This window comes from Ascaphus truei, chromosome 1 (assembly GCF_040206685.1).
Source record: "Ascaphus truei isolate aAscTru1 chromosome 1, aAscTru1.hap1, whole genome shotgun sequence".
Lineage (NCBI taxonomy): Eukaryota > Metazoa > Chordata > Amphibia > Anura > Ascaphidae > Ascaphus > Ascaphus truei.
The window spans coordinates 331,404,671-331,430,534 of record NC_134483.1 but is presented as its reverse complement, the minus strand read 5'-3'; the positions used below and the strand labels follow the sequence as shown (position 1 = coordinate 331,430,534).

At 41.9% G+C, this 25,864-nt stretch overlaps 1 protein-coding gene across 5 annotated transcripts in view; it reads left to right on the top strand.

Moving 5' to 3' along the window:
- The window catches only part of RBPMS (RNA binding protein, mRNA processing factor), a 225,687-nt gene that overhangs the window by 9,912 nt on the left and 189,911 nt on the right, over positions 1-25,864 (top strand). The window lies entirely within an intron of this gene.

The window sequence follows — 25,864 nt, the reverse complement described above, 5'->3', positions numbered from 1 at the left end:
GCTTCTTCTGCATGTACAATTCTATTTTTCGTTGTGTTGGGGTTTCTTTTATAAACTGTTTTTCACACCAGTTTTGCCCCGTTACTGAACCCGTTTATATATATATATATATATATATATATATATATATATATATATATATACAGTGGTCGACAAATCACCAAAAAATCTACTCGCCACACAAAAAAATCTACTCGCCACCTAGTACCAAACGTGTGCTGCTTGGGCCAATAGGAGCTCACCACGATGTTAAATCCACTCGCCCGGGGCAAGCAAATGTATAGGTTTGTCGAACACTGTATATATATATATATATATATATATATATATATATAGAAGAGAAGATAACTCTCGAAAGCTTGTCCTACGACATAAATTGTTAGTCCAATAAAAAAGGTATCACCGAATACTGAAGAACTCATTTATTCTGCACTATCGCAACTGGACTAACACGGCTATTTTCTGCTTTATTTATATATATATTTATCCCAAGGTCACACTTGCTCGAAGAAATATTCACACTGTCCAGACAAAAATTTTCTGGGACTATAAAAAGAGTCCCTGATGTCTTTCACATAAACGCTTCTGCTTTATGACAAAGTGTTCGCAAAAGCAGACAGAACAGATGCACCAAGTTAGGAATTCTCTTTATTTCTGGCTTGTTTAACATTACTAAGTTTATTCAATGTAAACTACTAATGGGAAATGTTTATTGCTGAGGGCTTGTGTATTAACTCCAGAATGAAAACAAAATGAACTTGTAATTCACTGCTATTTTAATAGGCTGTACATGACATTAGGCCTGTAAATCTCCCTTTTGAAGGATTGAGTATCACAGATTTGGAGGCTGGTCTCACTCATTTCACGCTCAGTCGTCCACAATACTTCAGCAAATACAAAAATACCTCTCGTGAGCACATTCACATCTCAGACAGGTCTGCAACCCTGCCTTTTCCCCATTGTCTATTAGCATACAGTGCTTCCCCTGCAGCTATGGATTCTGGGAAATGACATACAAATGAGCACACCGTGTCACCTTTTTAAACTTCATGCCCATTTTAGCAAAGTGTAATTCGTTAAAGTCTTACGTGATAGTGTATGACTGCATGGAAAACATAAAAACAGTTTGTCCTTTTTTTCTGATCACGTCTGCATGAAACACAGGAAACAGTGGAGATTTAACCTCAGACAAGCATATTTGTTGACACTACACTAATCCTGGCTGCTTGTTTTATTCTTCACCCCCCCCCCCTCGCCCCCACCGGTGAAGCGTTCAGTCCGCTCCAGGGGAAACTTACCGATAAGTATCCTGGGGGCTGGGGAATCTCCTGAGCTGAAAATAACGCGGTTCAGCCCCAGGAACCCCACAAATCGCATTCCATCCTGCGAAAAGGAAGAGGGTTTTGGCATTCATTCCTCCCATTGATACTCTCCAAATCCCAACCTGACGCACAGAATTGCAGAAACGTTACTTGCTACATTGGCAGTAACAGGCGCCAGGAAAATACTGCTCTTCTGCTCCAAAGTGACGCTGATCTGTCGCTGCCATCATTTTTATATTACAATGTTATTTATGGTGCTTCACTAAAAAGAAGTAAATCAAGGATTTTCTCATGTATTTCTAAAAGATATAACAAATGAGCATTCACTCCTATTAAAAGCACAGGGATTGATAACAGGCATATTATGCTTTCAATTGCTTGCTCATCATATGTGTTTGTTTTTTGTGTGGTTTCTTTTTTTTAAACTTATTTTGGAATGTATAATTGTAGCCTATATAAAATTGTGCCATCATCATGTTCCTGGCACAAATGAAAAATAGCGACCTTCAAGTGACATTGCAGAGGAGTATTCAGTATGCATACTGTATTTGGAGATGTCTTCTTTTTTTAACACAAGCGTATGTAGGTCATATTTTGGAAGGCCTACCACAGAGTACTCCTTAACAAATTATGTTTAGGAAATATTAATATTCCATCCTATAACGTTTGGATTGTTAAGCAGTAAAATGATTGAGGATAAATGGTTCCTTTGTACTTTGCAGTGCTAAGTGACATTATATGGAATGGTGGCTACTCTCCAATTGAAGTTATACGTACAGTATGTGCATAGACTTGCATGAGAGGTATTTTTCTCTCTCGGATGGAAGCCATCTCTTTGTGTTACTAATGACGAATGCAAATATTTAGTTAACTGGATAAATATTAAGTCATTGTGTCAGCGATCACTCCATAATATAAAGTCATTGTTTATGGCCTGCGTCAATATTTAGGATACCAAAATGAAATAAAGTGACTGGGCCTGTGTTGTAAACACATCTTTATAAAATGTATGCAATGCATTTTAATGGTAGCCTTCAGTTTCTGCACAATGTGGAGGTGATGCAATCAAATAGCCTATTGGGTGGCCATCTTGAGGAGACCTATGTTTTCAACAACGCTGCGTCTGGGATTTCGAAGGTAGAAAAAGTGGGAAAACATTCAGGCCTATATTACCAAACAGTGCTATTCCCACACATTGCAGCACTGGAAAACACCTATACAGTATCTACTAAGTGTCGCTTTCGGCACCAGAAGGCACCAGTGTGGCCCATTCACTTGAGTTGTCTTCTGTGGATGGATGTTGTCTAGTGGAATGCTACTGTACCAATCGGTAAATATAGTCACTGAGATGGACTATGCCCATCTTAGATGGGCTATACATTGTCTGGTGCCAGAAGACACCATACAGCTCATTAAAGTGAATGGCCAACAAAGGGGCATATACGAAAACATTTACTATGTAGTGTTGTTCGTCAACAATCAATTAGACACATTTTGGTGCTTGATAACAACTTACAGCCCATTCATTTGAAGACACATTATAGCCCATCAAAGCAGTATATCTTATGGAGTAGCACTGCATTGTATATATGGCCGAAGGCATCAAATCCAATTTTGCACTAACATTAATGCTAACACATGCCTTTTGGATATGCACATCTTAGCTTCAATGTGTTTTCTCCCCAGTTTTGCTCTCTTTGTCAACTATACCATTTAATGAAGGGGATGCAGAGATCAATAGGAGGATTTGGGTGGAGGCTATGGAAGGTAGCTATTATAATATGGTGTGTTAGATTTTGGAAGTAGTGTTGTCACTTTTTGTAGGAAGAAGGGCTTAGTCAATAAGAGTGGTGGATGCATGCAACATACTCCTTGGCGGTGTAAGGACACACACATTTCTGGTACCCGGACTGTGTTGGATATGAATGTCTACTAGGCTTACCAGGCATATTTTTATATTTGACTGTAGTTTATTGGTTAGATTGTGGTTACCTATGTACAATTATTTGACTGCCAGATTTTCCTCTTGTACAGAACCTATATCTATATAAGGACTTGTAGATTTGCCTTGTCTATAGTTTCTGTATCTTTTTTCCCTGCCTCCACTAAAAGTTAACGACTTCAATAGACTAATAATCTTGCAGCTCTTTTAGCCTTGCCCGCTGTGCTGAATTGGGTGAATTTGACCCACATTTGTAAGGCAGGACCCAGCTCTTGCTAGTCAGATCTGCAACAATGCTCTGAATTTGGAGTCTGCTTTCCTCTGCTTTTAGCGAAGTTTAGTTTTAGGTGTGAACTGGAGATGCATGGGGGGGGGGAGGGGATTTAGAAGGCGTTAAAATGGAGAAAAAAATGAGTTTGGTCAATTGAATAAAGAGGTTACAACATATGCAGAAAAAAGTTTGCTAGACCCCCAACTACCAGTGTGCGAGCCTCCTCCATACATCCCTTTTTAGGAAATGTTAACACTTAGCTCTTAGTCAAACGATATACAGATGGCATACACCATTCATGCGGAACACTTTACATCATGGCCAAATATTCTGAAATGTTAACAAAAAGGACATATCCAAGAAAACCTGAAGTCAATACAGAAAAGAAAATTAAAACCAGACAATGTTATAGTTTCTAGACTTATCTAAAAGGGGGGGGGGGGGGGGATTGCTCCCTCGGGTGTTACTTCCAGCTTCACTAACCCTTCCGGTTCCCAAGATGTTTTCAGTGCTTTTGAAATAAATGGGGGGGAGAAAGGCCGTGGGATCACCCAGCAATACGAGATGACGCTGGTCGCTGTTAAAGGGCCTTTAAAGTCTCCAGCAACTAACTACATAGTCTTGCGGGCAAGTGTTGTTACATAATCAAATATCTCAGGATCTGGAGGGTTCCAGGAGCTGGGAGTTCTGTAGTTCAGATAACATTAAAAAAAACGGCACAAAAAAATTGAGCAAAACAAAATATATATACTGTATGCTCTAAAGCAGCAAAACTCCTTACATTGTATCGTTTTCCTTTTCAGGATTGAAGCAGGGGGTCTCCGGAGCTGAACTGTGTTCATTTCAGCTCCGGGGACCCTCTGCTTCAGAGATACTTACCTCTGTAAGGGGTAGGGTTGCCACCTTCTATTGAAAGCTAACCCGGTGACTTATTGCAATTAAATTACATCTTTTAAATTTATTTCTATATTTATCTTACCTTTTTCTGGTGGCGGCTGTATCTTCGGCAACCCCCCCTGCAGCGTCCCGTCAAATGGCGCCACGTTGCCATGACAACGTGACATTGTGCGCCATAGGGTGTCAAGTTGCCATGACAACGGGACGCCTTATGTCGCCGAGGTACCACGTGACGTCCCATTGTCATGGCAACATGATGCCACGTGACATCACGTAACGTCCCGTTGTCATGAAAATTCGACGCCATTTGACGTCGCGTAGCCATGTTGACGGAAACCTGCAGGGGGAGATGCAAATGCCGCCGCCCGCGGATTTCTCAGGTAAAACCGTAGCCCGGGTTTAAAAAATTTAAAATGTAATTCAAATTAAAAAAGATGCAATACAAGATGTTTTGCTGCTTTAGGTTCTGGACATGTAAATCTACAGTACTGTATACATTTGGGCCTATTCACTAAGCCTGTAAGGATGATATGTTCGTGCATTAAAAAAAAAGAACATTCTTGCACAGAAACACATCACTGTATTTATTAAACAGTTTTCACATGTTTAAACCACGCAACAAGGGCTTTATATTAACATCTGTTGCTCCTCATACACCACAAAACTACTTGTCCATTTCAAATATTTGAAATAGTTGCATAGTTTTGCATATTTCTACATACAATATGTATATTTTTATGCATATATAATTATTTTTTAAACCTACATCCCAGCAAGGCTAGGTTAGGCCATTGTGTGGAATAAGGAGAGAGATATTATTGTAATCGGCTATCATGAATTGATGCAGTGCATACAAATCATTTTAACATTTTTTTTTATCTTTTTTTAAAACCTGTTCATAATTTTGACCCTGGGACACAGTTAAGCTCTGTCAACACTGACAGTCAGTCCACTGTTGGGGGTGTTCTTGACAGTGATTTTTTCAAACGCATATGATAACTTTTTATACGCACTTCAATATTGATTTAGGTCAACTAATCCGACATTATAGTCTATTCAGCGGTGCGCAAACTGTGGGGCGCGCCAACCAGGCGGGGCGGGAGAAATTCTAGGGGGCACACGGCGGTTACAGAGGCCCTGCACTTTTCCCCTTGGAAATTAAATGCCGGGGGAGGTTTGAGGCCTCACTTAACTGCTGCCAGCCGGGTCTTGGTTGACACGTCGCCATGGCAACAAGCCTCGGGGTCATGTGACGTCACACATCGCCATGGCAACGCGCGTCAAATGATGCGGTGGGGTCATGTGACGTGATGTCACATGATCCGCGATGTCATTCGAAGCCGAGCTATTGGGAGAGGGGGGCCGCAAACGCTGCTGCTCCCGGCAAGGGGGCCGCAGCTCAAGAAGTTTGCACACCACTGGTCTATGTGAAGCCTATGCATGTTGTACCAATTTATTTAGCATAGAACATTAGTGGCTGCATTAATCGTATAAAAAGTTGGATTTTCTGAAGGTTGTAAGTTTGGTTTGTGTTGTTAGTTTGCTTTGTTGTGCACCCTTAGTTAGCCACACTATAGGGTATATTCTCTCGATATCTGCTATATTGAAGTCTATGGGGATTTTTGGGCAAAGTTAGTCTGAATTTCCACTTCAGTGTATATAAAATGTAAGAATGTCGTCTTCCATAAAAGATAAATTACCTACCTTGAGTAAAGCTGTCTCACATTTTAATCTGGTCTGTAACTGTTACATACGCCTATAACTTATTTTATCTTTCACTGTTCATGCAATGTCTTCATATATAATGTATAACCCTGTTCACCTAATGTACCCATGTATGTGTAACCCTCATAACTCTGTGCCCAGGACATACTTGAAAACGTGAGGTAACTATCAATGGTAAAACATTTTATAAATAAATGATGCTTTAGTTCAGCGGTGCGCAAACTGGGGGGCGCGAGATTTGTCTGGGGGGGGGGGCGCAGACGGTTGTAGAGGCCGCGCGATCTTCCCCAAGGCATTTAATTTAATGCCGGGGTATTGCGTGAGGCCTCTGCAACACTCCACTTACCTTGATTGAGCCGTCTGTGTGGCGCGTCGGCATGGCATTTGACGCCGTGGGACCATGTGACATCACATGACCTGTCGCCATGGCAATGCGGCAGCACATGACACCATGTGACGTCACATGACCCGTCACCATGTCAACGCGGCGTCAAATGCATGGCATGACGTCACATGACCTCCGCACGCCTGGAAGCACGGTAGGGGGGCGCGAGCACCAGGGCATCAGGCAGGGGGGGCGCGGCGCGAATAGTTTGCGCACCCCTCCTTTAGTTGACTACAGTAGTTCAAAAATCACTTCTGCATGTATATTTTATTTTACTTGTAGAAGACATCTATGGATTGTTTTTCTATTACCCTCCAACAACTATTTGGCCATTACTCAAGTGATGCCTCCCACGACTACCCGCCAGCCTCCCCTCCCCCGTCCTCTCCTGTAAGGGGCCGTATGGCTTAGCACAGCTTAGAATATATGCCTTTTATCTCTCCCCGCTGCAGTTCCTGTCTCCATGGTGCCTGTTTTTCTCCAGCCAGCTCCCCCTCATGGAATCATTTTCATGAGGTCATCAGCTGGGAAAAGGAAGGAGGGTGGTGGTATTTATCACACAAGTGTTGTTTTTAGCTCGCCCACATTTATTTTATTTAACAAAGTTGTTTAATTAATCAACTGCTGTTCCTTTTTTTTTTTAAATTTTATTTGTTTTTTTTGTTTTTAAACTTTTGTCTGGATATTTCCATTGTTGAACCGATTTTGCTTCCCCACCAGCAATCAAGGTGATCAGGCTTTGAGCTGTGCCCTTTTTTGGAGAGATTTCTAAATATAGAAAGGGGGGGGGGGGGGAAAGGAAGACAGCTCGCAGTCTTGTCCTTGCACAGCGATGAGGAGAGAAGCGCTTAACCCGCTCCTCTGCCAAGAGGTGCCAGCAACGCATTACGAAGCTTTGCAACCCCAGCAAAGCAATGACAATGGGTTAATGAAGAAACGGTCACAAATTCATCTTCACATTTACACAATGTATCCCAATCGATCACTGATCAACTTACAAGGAGCAATGCAAGTGCTTTTTATTTTTTTTGTTTTACATTTATTTTTTTTACACAGGATTGAAGCAGGGGGTTTCCGGAGCTGAATCAAATTTATTTCAGTTCCGGGAGAGGGGGTGGGGGGGGACCCCTTCTTCTGGAGAAACTTACCTCTGTTGGGGGTGTCTGTCGCCGCTCAGGCTGAGCTAGCTGGGGTTTAAAGCTGTAAAGCTCGTCACATGGGCCACTATGAAGCCGAACCTGATGATGTCACGGCTTCCTATTGGCCCGCAGTTCGCGGGAGCTTTGAAACTCCGCCGTAACAAGAACCCTGGTAGCCGACCGGCGCTCCTTACGGAGGTAAGTATCTCTGGAAGGAGGGGGTCCCCGGAGATTAAATTAATGGGGTTCAGCTCCAGAGACCCCACTGCTTCAATCCTGTGTAAAAAAAATGTTATACAAAAAAAGTGCTTGGATTGCCTATTTAAGTTGGCTTGTGGTACGGTAGTATACTGGTCAGCATGAAGTACCAATACTTTTTTTCTTCTTCACTTCTAGCGTATTAGAGTAAAAAAAAAAAAAAGCAACGGGGCTCTCTTAAAGACTGTTACAGCGACCAGTATTTCCTCTTCACAGGTACGACGTTTATTCTAAGCGTTGGTCAAACCTAATTAACTGCTGCTGGAAGCAACACATTGTACTGTAGATCACTGAAGGGTTCTGTACTATCTGATCCTCATCTACATAGTGTAAGGCCAATGTTTCGTCTCATTGTGGCCTTCATCAGAGTTACCCTGATCTAGAAAATCAATCTCAATAATATTTCAAGTATTTTGGAGTGCTAGTAGACTTCCTTCTTGGGTCTGATAGGGATGAGTGGCTGCTTATCTTCTCCTTGGAGCACCCAGTAATCTTGTTTATTTCTATTTTCTGTATTTTTGGTATGCACAGCCTACTCTTTGCCAAGTCTCCTGTAGTTAATGGAGACATCTTATTTGAGAGTTCCAGAGACTGGATTGCATATCAAAGCAACTGACTGCTGCAATAATGAGAAATTGATTATAAATATTATTGATTATGTATTCAAAAACACATCTGTTTATGTCACCTTTTAGCAAATCCATGTTTTAGTTTTTCTTGTTAAAGTTTTTTTTTAATGTATTCTGTAAAACAGATTCTTATGTCATTTGTAGTTCTTTTAGTGTAGATTTCTTCCAATGGAAGTAATATTTTACTGTACTGTATTTGTACAAATCCCTTGAGTGCTAACGAGGTTTGCAACACATTATACAGGAGGGCTGTTCAACTACTGTGGTTTTCCAAAGGGGCCAGATCAGAAAACACTTAGGCTGCACTTATAGTGCCGGCGACGGTAACGTCACTCTGTTGTCGCTGGAAAAATCAAATTGACTGGACTTCCAGCGATAGCGATTAAGCCGTCGCTTCGTCGCGCCGTTTCTACTATAAGCACACGCAAAGGCGGCAATACAGTTGTTTTGCCACGATGTCGCCACCGCCGGTACTATAAGCGCAGCCTTAGGAGTATAGAAGTGCCACAAGGTTATTCCAATGCAATTTGAGAAACATTGAAAGACTAAACAATTTCTATATTTCAACATTTTGCTAGCATTTATAACATATGTACCATACATATTTACAGTTCCGTTACTTACACGTGAGTTTCAGTGGGGAAAAAACAGGACTTGGCTGCCTATGCAATTCCAGATGTTGCAGCCTTTACCGAGACCGCAACCTTGGCTGCCCTGGTGCAGGAGGATTATCGCTGTGGGGGATCAGATGTGGAAGCATGGATCCCCCCGCTGCGATGTCGCTTCAGCCACTGTATCCGGAGCCGAAGGTTTTTTGCTTTTTCAGCCGTAGCTCCAGAGACAGTGAGTCCTGCTACAGCTGGAGTATGAAATTAACATTTGGCCCAGGGGCCACCAGTGGAAGAGTCTTGCAATACAGTGATGTTTTGCTGTCCCTTACGCACTCACAGGGTTAAATGCCTATTATATAAATAACAGCTAGTATTTGTAGGTTTTGTTAAATATTGTTTTTAACAAATACTGAAGAGGTATACACTTTGTACAAACAAGATCCAGGAACACTCTCGCATTTGAGACTTATCTTTTCTCTTGCCCCCACCCATCATTGTAAAAATATTTGTTTTTTTACCTGGTTGACTCAGACTAACAGGAAAAAGAAAGATTAAGATGTGAATTTAATATGTTGTTGCTGAAATATTTTGTGGTGTACTGTGTATTGTCCATTAAATATTTAGCGGTGTATAATGCTGATTAAATATCTTTCAGTGGGAATAGTGAAAATTTAATTTACAATAAAATATCATGCACAGTACATTGGTATAATATATCAAATACATTGTAATTGTAAACACAATTTATGAATGTCAAATGTAGTTATAATTGGGTATCGGTAGAACTGATAGGGCTCCACAGAAACGGTATTAAGATTCCTTGGTCCCAGCCTAGAATCAATGTGTTAGCACAGTGCTATTTCCTGAAGCATTCCCAGATATGGTGAATAAGTCTTAAAAGGAGCAATCTTCGCCGTGCTGCGCAAACTTTTTTCTTTCTTACATGGCTGGGAAGCAGGGGGTCTCCGCAGCTGAACCAAGTTAATTTCAGCTCTGGGGACCCCCTGGATCCCGAGATACAGTCTGTGTCGAGAAATGTCCCTTGTTACTTAAGTAATAATCCCCTCAGAACAGGGCATTACTGGCCAATAATGCCCTGGCTGGAAGAGTTGAAGGCCCGAGGCGAAGCAGAGGGACTTTAACCCAGCCAGGGCATTATTGGCCAGTAATGCCCTGTTCTGAGGGGATTATTACTATTATTCAGTAGGCTAAATGTAGGCTTATTTTTAATTTTTTTTAATTTTTCATAAAAAAGATAATTTTTTTGTATCATATTGATTTTTATCAGCATGATTGTCTACATTCTTATGCTTTTACTGCAAGTTTATTAAAAGTAAATTGTACATATACACAGACCCCCCCCCCCCCCCCCCACACACACACACACTGCAGCCCCCCTCTATACACACAAACACACACTCTGCAACCCCCCTATATACACAAACACACACTCTGCAGTCCCCCCTACACACTGTGCAGCCCCCCTCCTCTACACTCACAAAACACACTGCAGTTTCCTCCACCCTCTACACTCACAAAACACACAACACACAGCAGCCCCCCCTCTACACCCACAAAACACACTGCACACACACTAACAAAACAGACTGCTGCCCCCTCTACATCCATTAAACACACACCAGCAGCCCCCCCTACACCCACTGCAGCCCCCATGTAAACCCACACACTGCAGACACACACACAAAAACACTCTGCACCCTTCCTCCACCCACAAAACACACACTGCAGCCACCGCTCTGCACCTACAAAATACACACTGCAGACACACAAATCAATAAAACAGACTCTGCCACCTCTACATCCACAAAACACACACCAGCAGCCCCCCCCCCCCAACAGAAGACACACACTAATAAAACACTATGCTGCCCCCTTTACACCCACAATACACACTCAGCAGACACACAAACCTTTCCCCTCACTCTCCTGTGTGGAGCTCTCTGCAAGCAGGGAGGGGGAGGAGTCGGTGCTGCCTCCTGTCCAATCTCCTCCCCTGTCTAAGTGCAAATTTCACTCTTTGTGAATGAAACCTGAAAGCTGATTGGCTGAAAAAATTGGCAAGCTGCCAAAAATTCCGGGTCATTACTGATTGGATAATGCCCGGAATTTTAACAAATCAGAGAGCGGGGATTTCAATAATGCCCGGAATTTACCAGCTTTAGTCTATAATTCCTGGTATTAAATCCCTGCAACACGTGGGCCAATAGGAAGCTGTGGCTGATGACGTTGCTTCCTATTGGCCTGTGTAACATGGGGGATTTAAGCGCCATTTTGTTTCCCTTGGAGGCGACACGAACCAGGGGGTACCCATAGCTAGAATTAATGGAGTTCAGCGCCTAGGACCCCCTGCTTCCGACATATGTCGACATAGCAATAAGAACTGCTCCTTTAAATTCTTGTGTTAACTCATTTGCATGTCATTACCCAGAATCCCTGGCTGCAGTGGATGCATTTGCTAAGAGATAATGAGGAAAGACAGCGTTGCAGACCTGTCTGAAACAGGCGAATGTGCTCACAAGTGGTATTTTTATGTGCTGTACACAAGCATATTCTGCTAATGTAAAGAAAAAAAGCATCCCATTCTATTCACATGCTCATTTATTATATATGGCAACTGTACTAAAATGGCTATCACAATCTATACCTAGTCTAGCAACGCTTGTAATGCACAAGATTTCAACATCTATAGTACCAATTGCTTAAAGGGAAACTGGAGCTTTGCACGGTGTGGTAGTGGAAATGAGTGGGGGTCTTGGCTCAGGTCCTGGATGCAACTTGCTTTGGAATCTTTAAGCACTGTTAATTCCTGTCTGTTCTTCCTTCTTTGGCTGTGGTTTTAATGTGCTTGGATGAAGAAACAAAAGGTCCCCTTTAAACAATGGGGGAAAAAAATCCTTTTATAGACTTAATCAACTTGGTGACGTGAGCTGTACTGTACTATACACATTGTGGCTTAAGCGTCACAGATTTCCAATAAATCTACTTTGTACATTGTGGACACATTCTATAACGCAAACCCTCTGCCATGTTTTAAAATATTCTGCCATTTATGTGTCAGGGACAAACAAACGTTGTTTCTGCCATTATGCAGCATTTTGCCCTATTCACGAACCAGGCAAAATATTTCCTTTTTCAGCCGCAGAAATATTTGTGATCTTGTCACAGTTCGCGAGGGATTGGCAAGACATTAATTCAATGTTTGTTGCAATTTTGTTTAATATGATTCTCTGCAAAATTCTCTAAAATAACTTAATGCTGAGGCTATAAACAGGGCACACAGCATGCGTTGTTTTTCACAAGAAATAGATGTTGGGGGGAAAAAACGCTAACAACTTTGCAACTGCGTTTTGCATTTGTATTGGTCACATACAACAAAATAAGTCCGCGCTTATAGTGACGGCGACGCGTCGTCCCCGAAAACAAATACATTGCCGCTGCGTGCACTTATAGTAAGCGCGACGGTGACAATGCGACGTCGCGAAAACTAGTAGCCGGCAAAATTCGATTTTTCAAGGGCTGTCATGTGACGGCCCGTGAACCATTCAAATGGCCGGAAACCCGCGACGACGACGCCCAGCGAAATATAACTTTGCCATCGGCGGCACTATAAGCGCGGCTTAGGAGGGAAATAATATAATGGGACATGTCAAGTTTGGCATCTCTGTCGCTCATTTTTTCTCTCTCGCTTTTTCTCTAGATCAAACGAAAGCTCAGTAGGCCAGAGGATGTGTATAATTTTCGGGGTAACAAATGTTTGTTGGATGTCAGAAGCTTGACTGAAATCTTTCTAACATTAAATACATGCAGTACACACATAGATAATACCATTGCTGTTGATGAAGCGTGGCTGTGATGTCAACTTGTGGCAGAGGAGCTGATATGCTGGTGCTCAGGAGTTTGGAGAAACATCTTGGGGTTAACACTGAAGTAGTCTTACTACTTCCTTTGAATCCCAGTGTCCGTTCCTGTTGACCCTGCAGAAGTCACTGTATCTCCCCTGTGTTTCTGCTGTACAGGGCAAAGACTCATTGTGCCTGCAAAATTCTATATTGAGCACAGTGTACACTGTCCTGGCGATATAATAACAAATATTATTGTTATTCTTAATAACAATATGGAGCTATTTGAGAGGAGAGCAAACACAAAGATAAAATAAGCTTCATATTTACCCAACAAATGTATTATCTTAATATTTAATTAGACATGTGAAGCATAATAGATATAGGTGTACGTACTGCTGCTTTGTTATGGTAGTATACAACAAATTAAAGGTGTGGTTCTGCATAGGTTTATTTATTCCTCGACTCCCCCTAAGTGGGAAGCAGAGGTCTCCGGAGGGAACCGCATTAATTTCAGCTCTGGGACCCCCTGGTTCAGGAGATATTTACCTCTGAAGGTGCATGTAACAGGGGCTTATCACTGTTTGAGAGAAACTTCCTCTAAATCCAGCAGTGTGCTGGTTAATTGCACACAGGCAATCAGCCAGACTGCACCTGGCTGATTAAGACTCTTAGAAAAGCCTGATGTGAGAAACAGGAGAGAGATTCCCTAGCTCAGATTTGGACTGGCATAAGGAGAAAGAGGACTGCAGATATTTCCTTAGACTACAACTGGGCTGACCTGAGGAAAATATGATGTCTTGATGCACACAGGAGGACTGTATGCTGACAGCAAGACAAGGGGACAAGACCATACCAGGACACAGATATTTCCATAGCACACAAAGGTGCTGACCCAGGAGAACAGAGGCATTCCCCTACAGCTACAACAACAGAAACAGATAAGAGACTTTCTTGGTGGACGTGTGTGTGTGTGAGTGTGTGTGTGTGTGTGTGTGTGTATATATATATATATACAGTATATATATATATATATATATATATATATATATATATATATGTATGTATGTAGTTAGATAGGGTATATATAGTACTGTCTAGTTATTCTCCAAAGTGGAGCGGGTTTTTCTTTTATGTTTTGTGTTTACATTGTTAAAAGAACAGGCAATAAAGCCTTATATTTGCATACCTCTGCACACATCTCTTACAGTACCCATGGTAATATGCACGGCTGGGTAAACAATATGGAGGTCTAAATCTCCTGTGGCAAGGGAGCCAATAGGAAGCTGCAATGTCATCCGTCGCAGCTTCCTATTGGCCAGCGTGCCGCAGGAGATTTAAGAACCAGGACGTACTGCAGCACCTACACAGGTAATGTATCTCGGGAAGCAGGACCTGCACACAGGTCCCTCAAATTAATCATGTCTACTCTCACTCTGTCACAACATCTATCTTTAATCCGCTGCCACCAAAGAAATTATCAAAAATATTAATTTGCAAAGTCTCTGATCCCTGTTTATTAAGACAACTATGCACTTAACACACAAAAAATGTGGTATAGCAAAATGTGTCCGAAAATGTAAATTATGCACTACAGAGCATGCAAACGTTCAAATCAGAGCCCAGAGAATTCCCTTATACATTACCACATGTAATAGGCTCTTTCCAGAGAGGTCACTGGCGTAGGAGAGATGAGATCCCAAAACACAACTTCTGTAGAATTCAAATTCATAATTCAAATGTATGACTTGTATACTAAAACCCTTTAATTGAAAACCTGTGTCCCCCCGCCCCCCCTTTTGGGCTTGTTTTCAACCCACCCCTTTCATCAATCTCTCTAGCTGACATTTTTATGAAGATGAGAAAAAATCTTTCTTTTAACGTTTAAACTTTGCCTCAATATATAAAAAACTTCATAACTTTGTTTCCATAATACGTAGGCACACGCCATCTTCACTGTTGCGTCTGTGTACTTAATATACTTGCCTGGATATGAAATAGGACCATATAACTTTTATTTTTGCATGAAAAACAGATATCGGAGATTAAACATTGTAAAACCCCGTTTTTTTGTTGTGTATCATTTGATTCCTGTAATTGCATGGGTTAAAAATATCTATTTGTTATTCTTGTAAATTGCTTTCAGGCCATAGCATTTCATATTTAATAACTGGCATCTTTGCATCACCCCCCTGATATTTTACAGATCATCCAAAGAATGCCTTTCAAGGTGCATTTGAAAGGTTTACATTTATTCTAGTATCAGGACAGCCATCTTTCAATCCCCTCCACTTACAAAGCCAGATATCCTTATCCCTAGATACCATCAGTCCTATAAAACACAGGCCTTGTCACGGGTTTAACAGGCCGCAAAACGAATTGTTGTATTTTATAAGACAATGTGTAATACATTCCCCCAGGTGCACCGTTCAGTCAATCCACTTGCGGTTGAGTTGGTGTTTCCCCCCTATTGCCTGTTCACAATGTGTAACCAACATTAACCTCTCGTGCGCCAGGTTGATTATAATACATACTATTTTCTGCCATTTCCATTACAGACCCTGTTATTGGTTTCTGCTATAGGAAAGAGCCAGAAAAATCCCCATTTCCGCCCTAGTTACTGTCAGCAGATTGGATGTTTTATCTTCTCTGAGAAATGGCTGTTGTAGCTTGTATGATTGTAAGAGCAACATGCATTGTTCCATTGTTTCAAACATTTTTTTTTAAAGTAAACAATGCTTTTCAGAACACAACCATTAGGGATGTATGCAAATAAAATGTTCCCATGTGTAATGTTCCCAATCATTGTCCTCACACACACCTGACCTGATATGCCCCATGTTGCCTCGCCTACCTCTGTAAATAATTCCACAAGAACTGTAACGTTATAAACCTTACTGACCTGAGATATTCCTCAATAACATCTTGTAACAAGAGGAGAGGAGCCCATCTAACTGGATGCATGTTTTACTCAGTGTGCAGGAAATATCTTTTAGTCAAGATCAGAATTAAATTAACTTCCATGTATCTGCTTTCATTTATTTTTTTGTAGTAAGATTGATATTCTTTCTTATACAGGGTAAAGGTAGGGAAGGGGGGTACACAAAAAGAAAGGGAGGTATACATAACAACCATTATCAAATGGACCAACATAGTCCAGTTTAACACAGATTTAAAATTGCAGCATAACATCATTTGCATACATGATAACTTCCCCCAATTGCAAACAGGAGAGACCTAGATCTCTTTTAATCTACTCCGGGCTGAGATATTCTCCCTGTGTCAATTCTATCTGTGCCATATTCTGTGACCACATATCTTATATCTAAGTGCACAGATTTGCCTATGAAAACATCACATTTATTGTTTCAGCCTTTTCCCCTTCCTCGTTGTTTTCGATCTTCTTATGATTACAAAAAGCTTTCTGAAAAAAATGAAAATAAATCTTACGTAGAAATGACTGTCGGATGTTTGAAGCAGAAATCCTGCCTATCTGTTTTATTTTTAACTATTGTTTTTTTGTTTTTTTTAACCTACTTCGTACCATTGGACCCTCCTGAGCGGAACCTCATTATTTTTAGATCCGGAAACGCTGTTTCCTTAGATACAGTGTTAGTTGTCAGTGTTTTCCTCCCGAAATAGCCGCCAAATCTTGCGGGTCCTGTGGGCCAATCGGAAGGTACACATCTTTGGGGGGATGACATTGCTCTTCCTATTAGACAACTCTTTAAATGTCCAGAAAGTAACGTCAGCAATGGGTGAGTATCTCAATAACTAAGGGATCCACAGGGTTAAAAATAGGATGGTTCAGCTACAGAGGTCCCGAAACGTCCAAGTTAGCAATCTTTTTTTAACAAAGGTTTGAAGCACGGCGTCTCCGGAGCTGAACCCCATTTATTTCAGCTCCGGAGATACTTCAAAGCTCCCGTACCCTGTGGGCCAATAGGAAGCCGTGACGTCATCAGGTTCGGTTTCCTATTGGCCCGCGTGACCCGGGAGCTTTAAACTTTGCTGTGATATTGGCACCCCCTTTGGAGGTATGTATCTCGGGAAGCAGGCAGTCACCGGAGCTGAAATTAATGGGATTCAGCTCCGGAGACCCGTGCTTCACCCCAATGTTAAAAAATAATAATGAAAAAAAAACACATGAATTGCTCCTCTGAAGATATAATTGTTATTTTATTTTTTTAAGATTGACTTATAACCTTGGTTAGAAGGGCGAATTTTTTAAAATAAATAGTTGGGGAAATGAACTTGGAAAGGCTTTCATACAAGATAATTACATCTTTCTGTGACTAATATTGGTTCTAAGGATTTGAACTTTAAATAAAACCCAGAATTGTCGGGACACCTTTACAGCTGTAGTAGAATTGTTGTGACGTGTTTAATGAGACATTGGGGCCTATTCTAGTATCTTCGATAAGTGAGTTATCGACAGTTTTGATCACTTCTCGAGCGAGTTTGCATGCGTAGCTAATCAGAAAGCTCCGATAACATGGTAAACTCACTCAAAAACTGCTTCTTCCCGATCGATGGCCCTCCCGCTCAGGCAAACCGAGTGTTAGCTCCAAAAAATGCTCAAACTCGCATTCACGAGATATTTACCTCTGAAGGTGACTATAACAGGGACTTATCACTGTTTGAGAGAAACTGCCTCTAAATCCAGCAGTGTGCTGGTTAATTGCACACAGGCAATCAACCAGACTCCACCTGGCTGATTAGGTCTTTTAGAAAAGCCTGATGTGAGAAACATGAGAGAGATTCCTTAGCTCACATTTGGGCTGAGATAAGGAGGAGGACTGCAGAGATTTCCTTAGCCCACAACTGGGCTGACTTGAGGAAAATATGATGTCTTGATGCACACAGAAGGACTGTGTGCTGATGGCAAGACAAGGGGACTAGACCTCTATACCTGGACACAGAGAGTGCCATAGCACACAAGGATGCTGACCCAGGATAACAGAGAGGCCTTCCAGAAACAGATAAAATACTTTCTTGTTTCACTGTTGTGTGTGTATATATATATATGTTTAAGGTGGTAGCCAGCTTAGCTGCCCACCCAGTTAAAAGGTCTGGAGTAAAGGTTTAGTTATTCTCCAAAGCGGAGTAGGACTTTATTTTGTTTGTTTTTGTATGTTTTGCCTTGTTAAAGGAACAGGCGCAATAAAGCCAGGATTTAATGTCACTCTAATCGGTCTCCATTAAATGTACCTCTGCACACATCTCTTACACTACCCAAGTCTTAAATTGCAAAGCCAGTATAACCAACCTCACACTGTTGAGACCCAAAAGGTCGAAATAGTTGTCTGTGAGTGGGTTTACTGGCTTTGCATCTGATCCCAGGCTGTGCTTAACACCATGAGCATTGGCGTAAGGGTTATTTATTTATTTTATTTATTTATAAAAATGTTTTACCAGGAAGTAATACATTGAGAGTTACCTCTCATTTTCAAGTATGTCCTGGGCATAGTTAATATGACAAATAATACATGATTAAAAATACAGTTACATAAATTAACAGGGTATACATTATATACAAGACATTGCATGCACAGTTAGAGATAATATATTATAGGCGTATGAAATAGTTACAGACCAGATTAAAATGTGAGACAGCCTTAGTTTTGAAAGAACTTAAACTGGTGGTGGATGTGAGAGTCTCCGGTAGGTTGTTCCAGTTTTGGGGTGCACGGTAAGAGGAGGAGGAGCGGCCGGATACTTTGTTGAGCCTTGGGACCATGAACCTTTTTTTTTTAGTCTGATCTCAGATGATAAGTGCTGCATGTGGTAGGGGTGAGGAGCTTGTTCAGATAGATGGGTAGTTTACCCAGAAAGTATTTGAAGGGAAGACAGGAAGGGTGAACTTTGCGCCTAGACTCGAGTGATGACCAATCTAGTTCTCTGAGCATTTCGTAGTGAAGTGTGTTGTAGTTGCATTGGAGAACGAAACGACAAATTGAATTGTAGAGGGTGTCAAGTTTGCTAAGGTGGGTTTGGGGTGCCGAGCCATATACTATATCGCCATAGTCGATAATTGGCATTAGCATCTGCTGTGCGATACGCTTTCTGACCAGCAGGCTTAGGCAGGATTTGTTCCTGTAAAGTACACCTAGTTTGGCATAGGTTTTGGATGTCATGGTATCAATGTGCATTCCGTTAAGTGGGAGTCAAACCATATGCCCCGGTATTTAAAACTAGTAACAGGAGTTAGGGTGGTGTTAGCGTTGGTTCTGATCTGGAGCTCAGTCACTGGAAGCTTTAAAAATTTTGTCTTGGTCCCAAATACCATTGTTACAGTCTTGTCAGTGTTTAAAAATAGTTTGTTTTGGGAAATCCAGTTTTTGAGTCTCAAAAGGTCAGCCTGAAGTATGTGTTGAAGGTCGAAGAGGCTATGGCTGTGTGCATGTAAGATTGTGTCATCTGCATACATGTGTATTGAAGCTTCCTTACAAGCTGTGGGAAGATCATTAATGAACACTGAGAAGAGTAGGGGCCCCAGAACAGAGCCTTGCGGGGACGCCACAGGTGATATCCAGGGTGTTGGAGTTAGAGCCTGAGATGGACACATGTTGGGATCTTCCTGATACGTAGGACTGAAACCAGTTTAAAGCATGCTTCCCTATTCCAGAGCTCTGGAGTTTGTTAAGCAGGATAGCATGATCAACAGTATCAAAAGCCTTTGCAAAATCTAGGAATATTGCACCAGTGAGTTGACCCCGTTCCATTCCACCCTGGATTTCATTGCAAACTTTTAGCAGGGTAGTTACGGTAGAGTGTTTGGGGCGAAAGCCAGATTGGAATTGGCTAGGGAAATTTGTCTTGGTATAGTAATCGCTTAATTGGGAGTGGACACATTTTTCCATGACTTTGGATAGGATTGGGAGAAGGGAGATTGGCCTGTAGTTTGAGACAGTGTTTTTGTCCCCACTTTTGAAGATTGGGACAACTCTGGCAGTTTTCCAGGTCCTAGGGATATGGCCTGCAGACAAGATAGAGTTGACTATTGGTTTGGCAATTGCTGGGGCACCAAGTCTTAGGAACCTAGATTGTAGTAAGTCAGGTCCACATTGGCTGCTTAGTTTTAATTTAAGGAGCGCTTGTGTAATCTCCCTTTCGGATACTAGACCAAATTGAAAATTGTGAGCAGTGTTAGGAGGGGGTGGGGCTATATGGGTACTCCCAGAATGAGATTCATGTTTGTGGTTTGTGTTGCGTTTCGCTAATAAGTTAGTAGCACACCCCACAAAGTAATGATTGAATGCATTTGCAATGTCAATGGGGTTTGTCAGAGTAATATCACCCTTAGTGATATTACTTGGATGTTGATGGTTAGAAGGCTGGAATATATTGTTGATAACCTTCCAGAAGTTAGCTGGGTTTGATGTATTTTGGTGGAGATTGTCAGAGTAATATTGTGCTTTTGCATGCCTTGTTTGCCTTGTGCACATGTGCCGCAGGCATCTGTAGTGATTGAGATCCTTGGTAGTGCCAGGTAGGGCTATAAGGTCAGGTGTAACCCATGGAAGGTGGGTACCCCGTGGTTCCATGTAATAATGGATTTAAGGCAAAGGGTGGCACTTTGTGCTCATTTGCATGTAATTTCCCAGAATCCCTTGCTGTAGTGGAAGCACTGTATGCTAGGTGATAATGGTGAAAAGCAGGTTTGGAGACCTGTCTAAGACATGTGAATGTGCTCACAAGTAATATTTTTATTTGCTTTATGCTATACGGTGGAGGGTTTTCAGTCACCTTTTTCACCCACCATAACATATATATGGGTCGGACGTAGGGCTTGGTGCGGTCCTCTCACAAGAGAACCAGAATGAAGAACATCCTATCTTGTACCTAAGCAGAAAACTTAACCCACATAAAAGAAACTATTCCATAGTGGGAAAAGAGTGTCTTGCTATAAAGTAGTATATATATATATAGTGACAAAGTACCTTCTTGCTCTGTACCTTTTGTCCAGGGATCAGCACTTTCACACAGCCTTCCAGGTAGAGGAGACAGTCTTCTGACACAGAGGCGAAAAGCTTTGGCCTGTTTATTTTGCCATACAAATGCTACAGCAGATAACAGGAGTAAATCAAACAAACGAAACAAGTCTTTGCTATTTCCTCAGCATCACACAGCTTATCAGCACACACTTCTCTTGAGAGTAAAACAGCTCTGTCTTGCTCTGTTCAGAGCAGCCTTTTAATCATCTCCCTGCTCAATCAGCTGCTCCAGTCCTGTGAAAGCAGGGAGAGCTAGAAGTCCTGGTCTGGATTCCCTTTGGTAAATCTCCAAACCGTGGAGTGGAGCAGAAACCCCGCACTAAATGAGGGCCGTAATATCCCCTTTTCACTACTGTTCCCTCATATCTGTCACATATCCTCCCCCCCAGCTCAGACCTAGTGGGGTGAGCGACCGTGCACACTAGTGAATGCATTCTTGACAGGCCATCTGCATTCCCCTGTCTACTGCCTGCCCTGTGTTCCACTGAGAATTTGTAGGGTTGCAGACTGAGAAACCAGCATGTCACTCTGCTATTTTTCTCCCTATTCTGACTCATCCAGGTTAGGAGTGCTTGGTCTGTCACCAGCCTGAATTTTCTGCCTAACAGGGAGTACTTAAGACTGTCTACTGCCCACTTTATAGCAAGACACTCTTTTTCCACTATGGAATAGTTTCTTTTGTGTGGGTTAAGTTTTCTGCTTAGGTACAAGATAGGATGTTCTTCATTCTGGTTCTCTTGTGAGAGGACCGCACCAAGCCCTACGTCCGACCCATCGGTTTGCAAAATAAATTCCCTAGCAAAATCGGGGGTTACTAACACTGGTTGGGCACATATGGCTTCTTCAACGACCTGAATGCTTGTTCTAGTTCTGGGGACCATTTTACTATTACTGGAGCTCTTGCCTTTGTCAGATCAGTTAAAGGACATGCAAGGGTAGCAAAGTTATAGATAAACCTCTGGTAATATCCAACTAGGCCAAGGAAAGTTCTCACATGTTTCTTAGTGACTGGCCGGGCCAATTCCTTATGGCTTCCACTTTGGCCATTTGAGGTTTCACTAACCCTCTACCAATAGAATATCCTAATATTTGGCTTCCTCTAAGCCAATTGTACACTTACTTAGGTTAGCAGTTAACCCCACAGAGTAAATCGAGTTTAACACTGCTTGTACTTTTAGAAGGTGGGATTCCCAATCTTCCGTATGTATCACTACATTGTCTAAATATGCAGCTGCATATAATGTATGTGATACAGGGAAAAGGGAGACCAAAAGCGCACCAGCACAAACGGAGCAGGAAGGACCCAAAACGAAAAATAATTAAAAGGGCACTTTAATGTGACAAAAGACCCATCCAACGCGTTTCGAACGTCACAGCGTTCTTTTTCAAGGACGTTCGAAACGCGTTGGATGGGTCTTTTGTCACATTAAAGTGCCCTTTTAATTATTTTTCATTTTGGGTCCTTCCTGCTCCGTTTGTGCTGGTGCGCTTTTGGTCTCCCTTTTCCCTGTATTGCATATTGTAGCTGCACAGCCTGCCTGCCTACCTACTACCAGGATGTGAGTATTGCATATCTCCAGGGGAACCTGCTGATGAGACTGAGGGTGAGTGGGCTTGTACCATCTACCACCTGTCTTCAGGAGGATAGTACCCATACTATTACACATCAAGTACTATGTTATTTATTAGTACCCTGGTTTAGTGGTTTGGCTTATTTTTGTTCAATACACCTGCATTTGAGCGCTTCAGCTATTTTCTACATTGCAATATAATGTATGTGGCCTTAATATTCTGTCCATCATCCTTTGAAAGGTGGCAGGAGCCCCATGCAGACCAAACGGCAACACCTTGTATTGGAAAAGACCATCAGGAGTAGAAAAGGCAGTCTTTTCCTTTACCTGCTCTGTGAACCTGCCAGTAACCCTTGGTCAAATCTAGTGTGGTGAGGTAACAGGCTTTCCCAAGCCTCTCCACTAACTCCTCAGCCCTTGGCATGGGGTAGGAATCAAATTTTGAGATAGCATTCAGCTTGCGATAATCGTTACAAAACCTTAAAGTCCCATCAGGCTTTGGTACAAGCACAATAGGGCTGCTCCAGTCACTTTGTGACTCCTCAATCACCCCAAGTTCTAGCATTTTCTTAACCTCTGCTCTAATTGCCTCTCTACGAGCTGCAGGTATTCTATAAGGCTTAAGATTGACCCTTTTACCTGGTTCGGTTATAATGTCATGCCTAATAACCCTAGTCCTTCCTGGAACGACGGAGAGTACCCTTTTATTTAATTTAACAAATTCTTTGGCTTCCCGTGCCTGGTGTATAGACAGGGTCTTTGATATGTTAACTTCTGGACCTGGGTTTTCCTTAGCGGGGGAGGCAGTGGTTTCCACAGTAATTAGAACCTCCCTTTCTTTCCAGGGCTTGAGTAAGTTCACATGGTATATTTGTTCAGGCTTTCGTCTGCCTGGCTGTCTCACTTTATAATTTACCTCACCCATTTTTTCAATAACCTCATATGGCCCATGCCATTTTGCCAGAAATGTATTTTCTACTGTGGGGATTAACACTAGGACTCTGTCTCCAGGTTGAAACCTACGGACCCTAGCATTCCCATTATAGCTAATCTGCTGGTTACGTTGGGCCTTTTCCATATGTTCCCGCACTATAGGCATAATGGCTGCCATGCGTTCCTGCATTTGGGTTATGTACTCAATTACACTGCGATGGGGCGTAGTCTCATGTTCCCATGTCTCCTTGGCTATGTTAAGTAACCCCCTAAGGTGTCTACCATACAACAATTCAAATGTCGAAAACCCAGTAGATGCTTGGGGCACTTCCCTAATAGCAAACATTAAATAAGGTAACAGAAAATCCCAGTTCTTTCCGTCCTTATCAATTACTTTCCGCAGCATTGCCTTTAGGGTTTTATTGAACCGCTCCACCAAACCATCAGTTTGTGGGTGTTACACAGAGGTTTTTATCTGTTTTATGTGCAGAAGTTTGCACAACTCCTTGGTTACCCGAGACATGAATGGATCACCCTGATCTGATAGGATCTCTTTGGGAATCCCCACCCGGCTACACATCATCATTAACTCTTTAGAAATAGATTTTGCTGAGGCCGTGCGTAGAGGGATTGCCTCAGGATATCGGGTCGCATAATCTAATATCACCAGTATGTACTGATGCCCCCTGGCTGACTTCACTAAAGGGCCAACAAAATCCATAGCACTGCGTTCAAATGGGACTCCAATTATTGGTAGGGGTACCAACGGACTATGGTACGCTGGCAAAGGGGCAGTGAGCTGAAATTCAGGACACGATGAACAATAATCTATTATTGCTGCCATCACCCCTGGCCAATAAAAACTCCTGAGAATGCGCTCTTTCGTCTTTTCAATCCCTAGGTGACCACCTAGTAGATGGCTATGCGCGAGGCTTAACACAGTGCGCTGATACGCTTTTGGCACTAACAGCTGTTTTACTCTAACAGACTGTTTTTCCTCCAGGCGATACAACAGATCGTTATCCACCTCAAAGTAAGGATAAGACAAGGGTCTGTCTGGATTAGTAGGGGTTCCATTCCTTACTGAAATGGAATTTCGGGCTACTGACAAAGTGGGATCAGACCACTGGCACTCTTAACGTTACCTGGGCTGACCTCTAAATCAATCAGGTCAATGTCTGGTTCCGGACTATTAGATGGTCCGGCGCCACTTTGTTCTGGGTTGTCGCCCACTAGTGCTTTTACAGGGTATGGCTGTTTATTCCCAGACTCATTTGTGCCATCTAGTTCGTCTCCCAAAATGTCAGCAAATGGGAAATCCATCATTACATTCATCTGACGAATGTTGCTGGCATTTGCTGGTTTGAGCTGTGTCTAAAGCAGCATGCAGACCTGTCTAAGACATGCAAATGAATATACAGTAATATTTACAGTTGCTTTATGCTTTACTGTGGAGGGTTTTTGTCACTTTTTTTACCCACCATACCCTTAATAAGTGTGGTGATTACTTACTCTTAATCTCAAACCAGCAAATGCCAGCAACCAACCCCACACTGATGATACCCATCAAGGTTGAAACATGTCTGTGAGTGGGTTTACTGGCTTTGCATCTCCCAAGCCCTTGCTTAAAAGCTGTGTCTAAAGCAGCAAGCATTGGTTAAGGGTTGTTCATGTAATGTGAGCTCATTTGCATGTCATTTCCCAGAATCCCTTGCTGCAGTGGAAGTGCTGTGTGGTGGGCGATAATGGTGAAAGACAGGGTTGCAGACCTGTCTAAGACATGCAAATGAATATATAGTAATATATAGTATATATATATATAGTAATATTTACAGTTGCTATATATATATAGAGAGAGATATAGATATATATATAGTATCTGCCTGTCTATCTACTCCCTGTAGGAATTCTCAGATTTAAAAAATAAATAAAAACATGGATCTCAAGAATGCTCAAAACTGCAGCACTCCCACATATAACCTTGCCCTGTGTGGGCTTAATCACGATTGATTCAGTCACAAATCATGTCATACTATAGACACAAGTGTTCTGGAATGCTATGTGTTCTATTTATACACTACTGGGACATGGTTAAGAAAGTGATAGACATTGCTAGAAACATAATCAATAATTACAGTTACACACATGCTAAAAGGGAAATAGAGCAAAGAGCTTAACCACTTTTCTGCCAGCAAAGAGATGAAATAATTATTTATTGCATGTTGTTAACTTTCTAAAAATAATAATATACTTTTTTTTGGATAACAAAATAATTCCACATGTGGTTGAAGTCATGTAAGAGAGGCGCTTACACTAGAGTGAAA